General features: G+C 36.8%; 1 pseudogene; it reads left to right on the forward strand.

The window, feature by feature from the left end:
* Positions 1-5086: 5086 nt before the first annotated feature.
* LOC114116121 (CWF19-like protein 1) lies at positions 5087-9621 on the forward strand (annotated as a pseudogene).
* The last annotated feature ends 2042 nt before the right edge of the window (positions 9622-11663 follow it).

Raw genomic sequence — 11663 nt, forward strand, 5'->3', positions numbered from 1 at the left:
GAAATAATAATAAATAAGGATGAAATAAATATTGTTTGTAAGAAACTATGCTAATCATATTGCTGCTAGTGATAGAAATGGCCATTATCATGGGGCAAAAACTGGCAGTCACAAATGCCACATTTAGTGAGAGATGTTTAGGTTTTACAGCCATGCATTTTTAGCTCTTCTATGAGCCACATCAGGCTGTCATAACAAAATACCATAGACGGGGTGCCTTAAACAGCAGAAATTCATTTTCTCACAGTTCTTTCACAAGATCAAGTGAACTCTGGTGTCTTTCACTCTTCTTCGTAAGGGAACCAGCCCGATTGGTTTAGGGGCTCACCTTTATCACCTCACTGAACATTTATCACCTCCTTAAAGGTCTTATACCCAAATACAGTCACTTTGGGGAAACACAAACATTCTGTCCAGACTTAAAAAGCACTATTATTGTTGAAACTCCTATAGTAAAATTCACTTTATTATTGCAAGATGGAAACTTTCTAACCCTTAACTCTCTTTTCCCTGTTAAACAATTGTTTTTGATAACACAGTTTCTTAGTAATGCAACTTTTGCAATATTAAGCTGAACACATTATAAAAATTGTTCTTGCTAACATGTTTGCTATAGAACGCAATATTTTATGAAGAAAAAACATTATATTGGAATAAGTAACTTTAGCTTTGGTAGCTTTTTAGAAGTAAAGATAGTCTTTAAAACAAGTAAGTCACGTTTATTGTTTTACTCCTTAGAAAAACAGTTCTCAGAGGTCTACAAATATATCTCATTTTTATTATTTCCCTTTCTTCTCATATATTTTTCTTTTCACATTTTAGAAAGAAGATGTCAACCTTGTGATATTATTTGAATAACAAAATAGAAACAGTTATATTATGTAAATGGCAAAGAATGTTTAAAGTCTATTAGTTATTTGTTTATGCTCAGTGAAACAAGGCAGAGCAAGAAAGACAAATACAATATAATGTCACTTATACATGAAATCTAAAAAATAAAACTAGTGAATATAACAAAAAAGAAACAGACTCACAGATAGAGAACAAGCTTGTGGTTACTGGTAGGGAGAGGCAAGTGAGGAAGGGCAAAATAGGGGTAGGGGATTAAGAGGTACAGACTACTAGGTATAAAATAAATAAGTTATAAGGATATATTGTATAACACAGAGAATATAGCCAGTATTGTACAATAATTATAAATGGAGTATAACCTTTAAAAATTTTGAATCACTGTTTAACACATGAAGTTTATATAATTGTATAATGTAATCAAAATAATTATATGTAATTATAATTGCAGATCAATTATATCTCAGGAAAAAGAAAAAAGTCTATTAGATATTTGAATACTATAAGTTTACCACAATGCATTTAAAAGGCATTTTTGCAAATTTTGTATTTCTTATAGTAAAATGCTACAAAGTTATCACTGGTCTACTGTTTCACATTCCAAGTGTTTTGTATTGTTTTGTTTCAATAATTTTTTCAAATGTTATTTATGTACTTGTTTTATTTTGGCCACACAGGGTCTTCACTGCTTTGCTCGAGTTTTCTCTAGTTGCCACGAGTGAGGACTACTCTGCTGTGGGGTACAGGATTACATCTCAGTGGCTTCTCTTGGTGCAGAGCGTGGCTCTAGCCTCATGGGCTTCAGCAGTTGCAGCACTCAGGCTCCATAGTTGCAGTGCAGGGGCTTGGTTGCTCCACAGCATGTGGAATCTTCCCAGACCAAGGATAGAACCCATGTCCCCTGCACTGGCAAGTGGATTCTTAACCACTGCGTCACGAGCACAGTCCTGCGTTTTGTATTTTAGGTGGCGCTCGTGGTAAAGAACCCGCCTGCCAATGCAGGAGATGTAAGAGGCACAGTTTCGATCCCTGGGCCAGGAAGATTCCCCTGGAGGAGGGAATGGCAACCCACTCCAGTATTCTTGCCTGGAGAATCCCATGAACAGAGGAGGCTGGAGGGCTACCGTTCATAGGGTCACAAATGTCAGACACGACTAAAGCGACTTAGCACACATTCACGCAAGGAAAGAAGACTAAAGTGTACAAAACAGTGGCTACATCGTAACACATAAAGAAATGGCCTGTTCAATTCAATAAATATTGTTGGCTGTCTACTATTATATTTTTCTCTTTTTTACTACACCAACATGAAGTTAAAGATATAGATTATTCTGTACCCTGACATCATGAAGTTATTTTCACATGTTAATAATTTTGCCTTTCACCCAGGCTTTATTTTGTGCATGATATAAATTAGGATTCTGATGTGTTGTTAATATAAATACATGTGGCCTGAATAGAATTTATGGAAAATATTGTTCATCCTCCACTAAACTTGCATGCCATCCCTGTCATACGTCATACATGCACATATGTGGGGCTACTACATATGTGGGGCCTACTTTGGGGCTCTCCATTTTCATTAGTCTGTCTGTCTACACCCATGCCACATTTTCTTAATTAATATAGCTTTGTAATAAATCTTTTTTTAATCTAATTTCCCCTCTTCCTACCCCCTCACCTATAGCAATCACAAATCTTATTTCTTTTTCAATGAGTTTCTTTGCTTGTTTGTTTGTAGAAGTGTAATTGACCTATGACACTAAATTAGTCCCTAGTGCAAAACACAGTGTTTCCATATTTTTATACATGTATATCCAGGCAATAAGTCTTAATATACAGAAGAGCAAGTCTTTTTAAGACTGTATCTATATGGTCTCTTGAATTTACATATACATTTTTTAATTAGCTTGTCAATTTTTATGGAAAAACCACGCTACGATTTTGACTAGGATTGCACTGAATCTACAATCACCTAAAGATAATTAATGCAACTTATTTTTTCACTTATTTAGGTATTATTGACTATCTTTCACTTATATTTTATATCTCCTCATAGAGTTCCTGAACATACTGTGTTAAATATGTTTTATATAATTTATACGCTTGGTGCTAGTACAAATAATATCTTTAAATTTTTTGTTTGTCAGTTCGGTTTGGTTGCTCAGCATTATCTGAGTCTTTGTGACACCATGGACGGCAGCACACCAGGCTTCCCTGTCCATCACCAACTCCTAGAGCTTGCTCAAACTCATGGCCATTGAGCCGGTGATGCCATCCAACCATCTCATCTTCTGCCATCCCTTTCTCCTCCTGCTTTCAAACTTTCCCAGCATCAGGGTCTTTTCCAATGAGTCAGTTCTTTGCATCAGGTGGCCAAAGGATTAGAGCTTCAGTATCAAGCCTTCCAATGAATATTCAGGACTGATTTCCTTTAGGATGGACTTGTTGGATCTCCTTGTAGTCCAAGGGACTCTCAAGAGTCTTCTCCAACACCACAGTTCAAAAGCATCAATTCTTCACTGCTCAGCTTTCTTTATGGTATAACTTTCACATCCATACATGACTACTGGAAAAACCATAGCTTCAACTAGACAGACCTTTTTTGGCATAGTGATGTCTCTGCTTTTTAATATGCTGTCTAGTTTGGTCATAGCTTTTCTTCCAAGGAGCAAGCATCTTTTAATTTCATGGCTGCAATCACCATCTGCAGTGATTTTGGAGGCCAAAAAAATAAAGTCTGTCACTGTTTTCATTGTTTCCCCATCTATTTGCCATCAAGTGATGGGACCAGATGCCATAATCTTTGTTTATTGAATGTTGAGTTTTAAGCCAGCTTTTGTTTGTATTCTTACTATTTATCACTGTTGTATAAAAATGTAATCCCTGGAGGAGGGTATGGCAACCTACTCCAGTATTCTTGCCTGGTGAATCCCCATGGACAGAGAAGCCTGACGGGCTAGAGTCCATGGGGTTGCAGAGTCAGACAAGAAACAGCAACTAAGCACAGAATAGGAAAATAATAATTTTACGATATAGACTTCATTTGGCAGCTTTGCTTTCCTCTTAATTTTGAGTAATTTATTTGTAGGTACCTATGGTCATTCCTTGTACACAATTATATGATTTGCAAATAAGCTTTTATATTTTTGTTCTTTTCAGTCATTAAACATATTTCTTTTTCTTGTGATAACACTGTCTAGAAACACTGGTAAAATACTGAATAAAGTAGTACTTAGAATCTTGATCTTTTTTTGCAGACTCAATAGTAGAGCTTTCAATTTTTTCTCCTCACTCTATATAAAATTTACTGTTGGTTTTGAGTCAGTTCAGGTAATTCCCTTCTGGTTCTAATTTGCCAAGAACATCAACACCAGTGAAGATTACATTTTATTGAGTGCTTTTTCTGCAATTGGTGAGGAAATTTTGTGATCTTCTTTAATCTTGTAGTATGGCAAATTATATTAAGATATATTTTAACATTAATACAAGCTTATCCTCCAGAAATAAACCCAAATTTGTCATGGTAGATTATACTATTATGCTTTATATATGTTCTAAATTCTCTTTGTAAGCATATTATTTATGATTTTTATATCCTTGCTTCATAAATAAAATTTTCCCATGTTTTGTTTCCTTACTATCTTTGTTACATGTTGGTATTGAAATTACACTAGCTTCATAAAAAATTTTTTAGCACCCTGGAATAGTATAATTAAGATTGAAATATTTGTTCTGTGAACACTCCTAAAACATATGGGTAGAGAATCTGTGCTTGGAATTTTCTTAGTGGGAATATCTTTGGTTACTGATACAATTTTTAGTTATTATAATACTTCCCAGATCTTTGAATTCTTCTCTAGGTAAATTTACATGTATATATTATAGAAATTTGTCAGTTCAGTTAATATTTTTAAATCACCTAACATAAATTTTATGGCATATTTTCCATAAACTTGTCATAAATGTTAAAATTCCCAGAAATATCCAAATAAGTTATAAACTTACGTCCAGACAAAAATCTGCACATAAATGTTTATAGCAGCATTGTTCATAATTGCCAAGACTTGGAAGCAACCAAATGTCCTTCAGTATGAATGGATAAATAATTCATGGCACATCTGTATGACAAGATATTATTCAGCAATAAAAATAAATGAGCTATCAAGCCATGGGAAGATGCGAAGGACCTTAAATGCACGTTGTTAAGTGAAATAATTCAATTTGAAAAGTCTGCATGCTATATGATTTCAACTCTGACATTCTTGAAAAGGTGAAACTGCGGAGACAACATAAAGATCAGTTGTTGCCAGGGGCTTGTAGAAGGGAAGATGGGATGACCAAGTGGAGCACAGAGAATTTTCAGGGCAGTGAAACTATTCTGAATGATACTGTGACAGCGAATAAGTGTCATTATACATTTGCCAAAACCCACAGAATATATAATGCAAACAGTGAACTCTGATGTTACTATAAACTTTAGTTAATAATAATGTGTGACTATAAGCTTATCAATGGTAACAAATGTTCCATACCAATGAAAAATGTTAATAATTAAGGGAAACTGCATTCAGGATAAAAGGGGTTATCTGGGAATCCTCTGTATTTTCTGCTCAATTTTCTTTAAATCTAAAACAGATTTTAAATATAGTCCTTTGAATAAATAAATAAGCATTGCATTAATCTTCTTTTTCTCATATGATGCTTTCTAGTTTCCTTTATAATTGCATCAATCTTTAAATATATGTTTCCATTACTATATTACATTTTTATAATGATGGAATCCAAAGCTGTCTAAGTCCTGGATCCAGTTTCCTTTACAAACTCTTTCTGTGTCATTAAAACACTACATTTTTTTCCCTAATTGACTCACTTTTATGGGTATGTTACTTTGATAGACAATTTTAAGAAATGCTCTCATTAGTGCATGTTTCCTTCCTCAATAGCTTTTTTAAAAAATTAGAGTTCCATTATTGTTGCTAAACTGTGATATTTTTTAATAATTACTAAGCACCAGGTGTGCCAACTAAGATAATTTTTAGCTTACCTTAGTGTACAGTTGCCTGAAATGTCAACTGAATAAATTTATTTATTTACGTTAACATAGTGGTCATATAAAGCCATCAGAGCAGATATTTCACAACTCCAGATAAGTTCCATAACCCTGATGGAATGGTAATATTTTTCTGATAAGTATGGGAAACAAAAAAGAATCAATTCAAGGAATTAAACAAAGACATATGTCTCAGGACACTTTGAGAGTTCCGCATTCTCTTTCCTATTGAATGCAGCTCATATGCACAAAGATGAAAGCCTGTGTACATGGCCCTCTGATTGCCTAAGAGGATCTGGTTTTGCTTTATTTGAGATGTTTAGTTAATACAACTTTCCTAAACTTTAGAATTCAAACCTCCTTTTTTCCTCTGGGCAGCTATTTTCCCTTCAAATTACAAATGATCTGTAAAGTGAAGGAAGTCATAAGTCTGATTCTTTTGTACTGACTGACTTAAGCAGCAAGTTTGAAATATCAGAATTATTTTATGAAATTCCCTGCAACTAAGCAGAAAATTTGCTTGCTACTATTAGTTATCTTTTTTATATTTGATTAGGAGGAATTTTCTTTTGTTTATTCTTTTTTTTCTTTATTTGATCTGGAGGAACTATATGAATGAAGGGCAGAGCAAAAATAAACTATCTTTCCATGTATATGTACAGCTGAGCCCCTTTGCTATCTGCCTGAAGATATTACAGCATTGTTAATTAGCTATGGTGCTCAGTCACTTAGTCATGTTCAGTTCTTTGCAGCCCCATGGACTATAGCCCACCAGGTTCCTCTGTCCATGGAATTTTCCAGGCAAGAATACTGGAGTGGGTTTCCGTTTCTTACTCCAAGGGAACTTCCCAATCCAGGGATCAAACCCACACTCCCTGCACTAGCAGGCAAATTCTTTACCACTAGTGCCACCTGAGAAGCCCGTTAATCAGTTATACTCCAATATAAAATTAAGAGTTTAAAAAATTGAAAAACTATACATAAATCTTATATTAAAATATACAAAAATCTTAATACTTAAATTTTAGGTTTAGTTCATAATTCTAAGCTCTTGTATTTAGGATAAACTTGAAACTATTTCTATTTCAAACTCCTAAATATCGGGAACTATGGCACTAACAGTAAGAATGAAGAAAATAAAGTCTTTTCTCCCTCCTGTGGGCATGCAGCTATGTGTTGAACTTCACTGTACTTTTTTACCTATAGGTCTCAGGCACAAAATCTCTACTATATAGCTGTTTGCTAACAAAATCAGTTAGTCACTGAAGTTTAGAGCAGGAATTTTTTAGCTTTCTTGAATTTAAAAAAAAAAGAAATGAGTCATAGTCCAATACCTATTTTTGTAAATGCCCTCTCAGATACAAAGCTCAACTAAAAATCAAATTTCTCCACTAGGTTAGTTGCTTAGAAAACAGCTGTGGAATCACCATGATTGAATCAGTCAGGTCTAGTTAGGAGAAGAAACCACACCAAATAGTCCAATAGAGGTCATTAACATCGGACACTAATTACAAAGGAGTAGGAGCTAGAGACACTGAGGAAATAGTGAGGATACTCAAAGTTTAGAGTCAATAGCCAGAGCCAAAAGCTATTCTAGAGCTGCAGAGACAAGGGAGGTGATGCCATCGAAGATCTGAATACAGACCATCCAGACAGAGGCCAAATCCACAGAGGAGCAGTCGCTCATGGAGTCAGGGTTCAGATGGGAACTGGGGCTGTGGCAGAAATCTGCCCAGTGGAAACAGTGACCACAGAGAGGACTTCTAGAAAGAGATGGAATTATGGAGACTCTGATTATGCTAGAAACGCAACCCAAAGCCCAGGGAGATGGCAAAGAAGTAACCTGTCTTCCCTCCCCTAGTCCTCCAATTTGTCACCCATTAGACACATCTATTTAGAAAATAATTGGGACCTCCTGGTGGTCTAGTGGTTAAGAACCCTCCTGCCAATGCAGGGCACTTGGTTTTGATCCCTGGACCGGGAGGATTCCACAGGCCGTGGGGCAACCAAGCCAGTGCGCCACAACTGCTGAGCCTGTGCTCTACAGTCCACGAGCTGCAACTGGCCCACAGGCCACAATGACTGAAGCCCAAGAGCTCTAGAGCCTGTGCTCCACAGGAGAAGCCACCACAATGAGGAGCCTGTGCACGGAAACTAAAGAATAGCCCCTGCGCACTGCCGCTAGAGAAAGCCTCTGTGTGGCCAGGAAAACCCAGCACAGTCAGCTATTCAATTAATTAAAAAAGGAAAACAACTGGCAAAGGGGATGTAGAAAATCAAGTCTTCGGAGATCAGAACCTTGAGGCACTGAGTAGGATTACAAATGGACCCTTTCGCAAAGTGAAGCAGTCGTGATTTGGTGGGATTTAGTAAAACATGCAGAAGCTTGGAACTAGGAAAGAAGAAAGAAATGTGGGGTTGGAAAGTCCCATAGTAACTCAGAGTAACATTATAAGACAGAAATATTCACATTATTATCGTGTATATTAAGTTTTAGAGCAAATAACAAAGGTTTCAGGAATGTTTTTAAAAATGAGTTCTTAAATCAGTAATAAATCTTGCTTATGTCCAAGTTCCTGTGATAGCAACCATCTACTGAACACTTATTATGTGCAAGGCACAGTGCTCTATATACATTTTCTTATCTAATCCTCACAAGATCTCTGTGAAGCAGATATGAGTATCTTCACTTTGCAGATAAAGGGACAAAGATATAAGAGAGATTAAATAATTATCTGAGGTTACAATGGTAGTAAGGGGGAGAGTTTCTATGCAGACTGTTTTTCCAATTTCCAAGCTGTCATGATCACCACGCAATCCTGCCCTAATCAGGGTTGGCCAAAGGGAGCTTCATTATGTGTTATTCATGGTCACCTTTCTGGAGCAGATGGCTCTCTCCCACTTCCACAAGGCTGGCTCACAATAATGGTTAAAATTAAAAAGGTGTTTTACATCCAACCCACACGGAAGATGAAATCATTCCTACTTATGTGACCAGTGATTTGTCTAAAAGCTGTACGTACATTTTTCTATCATCTCTTTCATCACCTGTGACTGTTCACCTATAAGATGGAAAAGGGGACAGGTGCACTGAGGCAGGAAAGAGACATCTGTCTAGTGGCAGTGATACCAAGTCTTCTCCCCACCCAAAGCAGCCTTGCAGACCTCCCTCGACTCCAAGCTCTTGCTGATTTTGCCCTGCCAGCCCTGAAGTAGAAAAACATCTGGTGTTCAAGATTGGGACACATTGTTACCTTGCCCTGGCCAGAGGAGGCTTATCTAATTACTATGTCCTCATCTTGCCCATTGGGCTAGAGCCCAAGCAGGGTCCATATGACTTAATTCGGTAACAAGATAGTAAGAGACATCACCTCCAGCAACGAGTCATTCTTGTGCCACTCAGCCAGGGCACCACTGCTGACATTAGAAATGCCTTCTTTTCCCAGGGCACAGGAACAACAGATAGTGCTCTTGGGTATCCCAGAGCCCTCTGCCATCAAGCAGATGGCACTGCCAGGAGCAGCAACATATTTTTATGCTGAATTTGAAGCAGGAGAGAAGCCTTTCCACAGAATTAAAAGGAATTTTCCTTTGCAGTTTGGAAGAGAGTTCTGCCCAGTAAAGCCATCCTTAATATTCCCGACAAGCCTGGCCGGAGGCAGTGTCAGAACAGCAAGGAAGCAGAAGAGAATCTGTTCAGCAGGTTTCATTCTGGATGATTAAGCAAAGGGAGCAGGACTTTATGAACTTCACAGGAAGTAAGAGCAGCCCGATCTTAAAGAAACTACAATATCCCATGGGTACTGGGGCCCTTCTTTTTTTTTGTACATTCCCTTGAACCCTATCTGCAGCAAAAGGCCTGAGATTGAATGGTTTTTGGAAAAAATCCATTCTCGAATAAAAACTCCAGTGGGTACTGGGGACCTTCTTTTTGTGCATTCCCTTGAACCCTACCTGCAGCAAAAGGCGTGAGAGTGAATGGTTTTTGGAAAAAGTCCATTCTCGAATAAAAACTCCATTTGTTGAAAGCATGTCTGTCACCCAGATCCAAGTACAGCTTGTGTTTATCAACATTTTCAAAAAACATGTAGAGTATCAAAATCCAAATGCTTTTACATGAAAGAAAAAAAAAAAGGTGTGTGATGGGTAGGGGGCAACACTAATTCTGATATTTTTATTTTAGACTAAATTAGGTATTTTTTTGAATAGTTAAGCTGAAACAGCTTAATTATTGATTGATTAATATTTATTAACTTCTGATATACTATATAGTGTGTACATGTTGTGTGTGTGAGTATAGTATGTGTATGTGTTTAGTAGGAAAGAGTGCAGTGTACTATACTGGGATTCTCTCAAAATTGCCTAAGACAATGGCATTTAAGAACCTTATTTTTAATGGGTATTAGTACTCATTAAAAAATAATAATAATAAAATATATGCTATATAGTAGTAAATTTAATCCCTACATATTTCTATATAATGCTACCCAGGTTACACTGGACACGTTTCTCAAAGAAATGTCCTTCCAAGAAAAAGTAGTGAAGAGAGGAGCATCATTCTTCAATTTCAGCCACTGGGTATCACGAAACTATTTTCTGTCTCTAGGTCAGCACTCCATTGGGTAAAGAGATTCAAGCGTCCACCTGGGCTCTTCCTTTTCCCTGTAACCATGGATATGTCACTTGAGCCTGTCCCATTCACAGTCATTTCTCCAAACTGTGAGGCAATTACTTCCTCAAAATACATTCCAAGTAGGAAAATGTAAAACGAGAGGGTTGATGTTAATATACTTTGCAAATAATAAAATGCTACCCAAATTTAAGTTGCAAGAGAAATTCTTCTGAGTTCTTGTGCACTGGCTTAGATATACATACTCACCCATCCTAAACACTTTCATACACACACACATACCCCTAGGGAACCAGGGGTCATGCCATGTTATATGATTCACGCTTTTATAAGTTAGGATTGATTCATGGACCATGAAAATTGTTGGAGGGGTGGGAAAGGAAGGCATATAGGTTCTATAGACTGGAACAGTTGTCCTGGCCCCTATCCTACTGCTGAACTCTCTTAGTATGTTAAACAAACAGAGAAAACGATGTGCAATTTGATGCTGGGAAAAGCATCTGTGGCAGAAAATCAAATTAAACCATCTAATTATTTTATGGTTCCCTAAAGGTTTTTCTTAGTGAGATTAGAAAAAACACATTACCATCTCATCTCCATCTAGAAGAATATGGGATGATACTTTCACAGATAAATTACAAAAAGAACTTTTTCATGATTGATATCTAGAAAAATAATCAGAAACATCAAGCCTGTCATACAGAGCAGGACTACATTCACTATTTTAAATATTTCACTATACAAGATATATTATATCTCGTATAGAGATTTCTATAAAATAGAAATAAAAATAATATTTCTCTATACAAGAGCACCAAAGAATTGATCCTTTTGAACTGTGGTGTTGGAGAAGACTCTTGAGAGTCCCTTGGACTGCCAGGAGATCCTAAAGGAACTCAATCCTGAATATTCATTGGAAGGACTGATGCTGAAGCTAAAGTTCCAATACTTTGACCACCTGATGTGAAGAACTGTTTCATTAGAAAAGACCCTGATGCTGGGAAAGATTGAAAGTAGCAGAAGAAGGGGACTACAGAGGATGAGATGGTTGGATGGCATCACCATCACGTTTGAGTTAATGAACATGAGTTTGAGCAAATTCTGGGAGATGGTGAAGGAACAGGGAAGCCT

The sequence above is a fragment of the Ovis aries genome, chromosome 8, assembly GCF_016772045.2.
Source record: "Ovis aries strain OAR_USU_Benz2616 breed Rambouillet chromosome 8, ARS-UI_Ramb_v3.0, whole genome shotgun sequence".
Classification (NCBI taxonomy): Eukaryota; Metazoa; Chordata; class Mammalia; order Artiodactyla; family Bovidae; genus Ovis; species Ovis aries.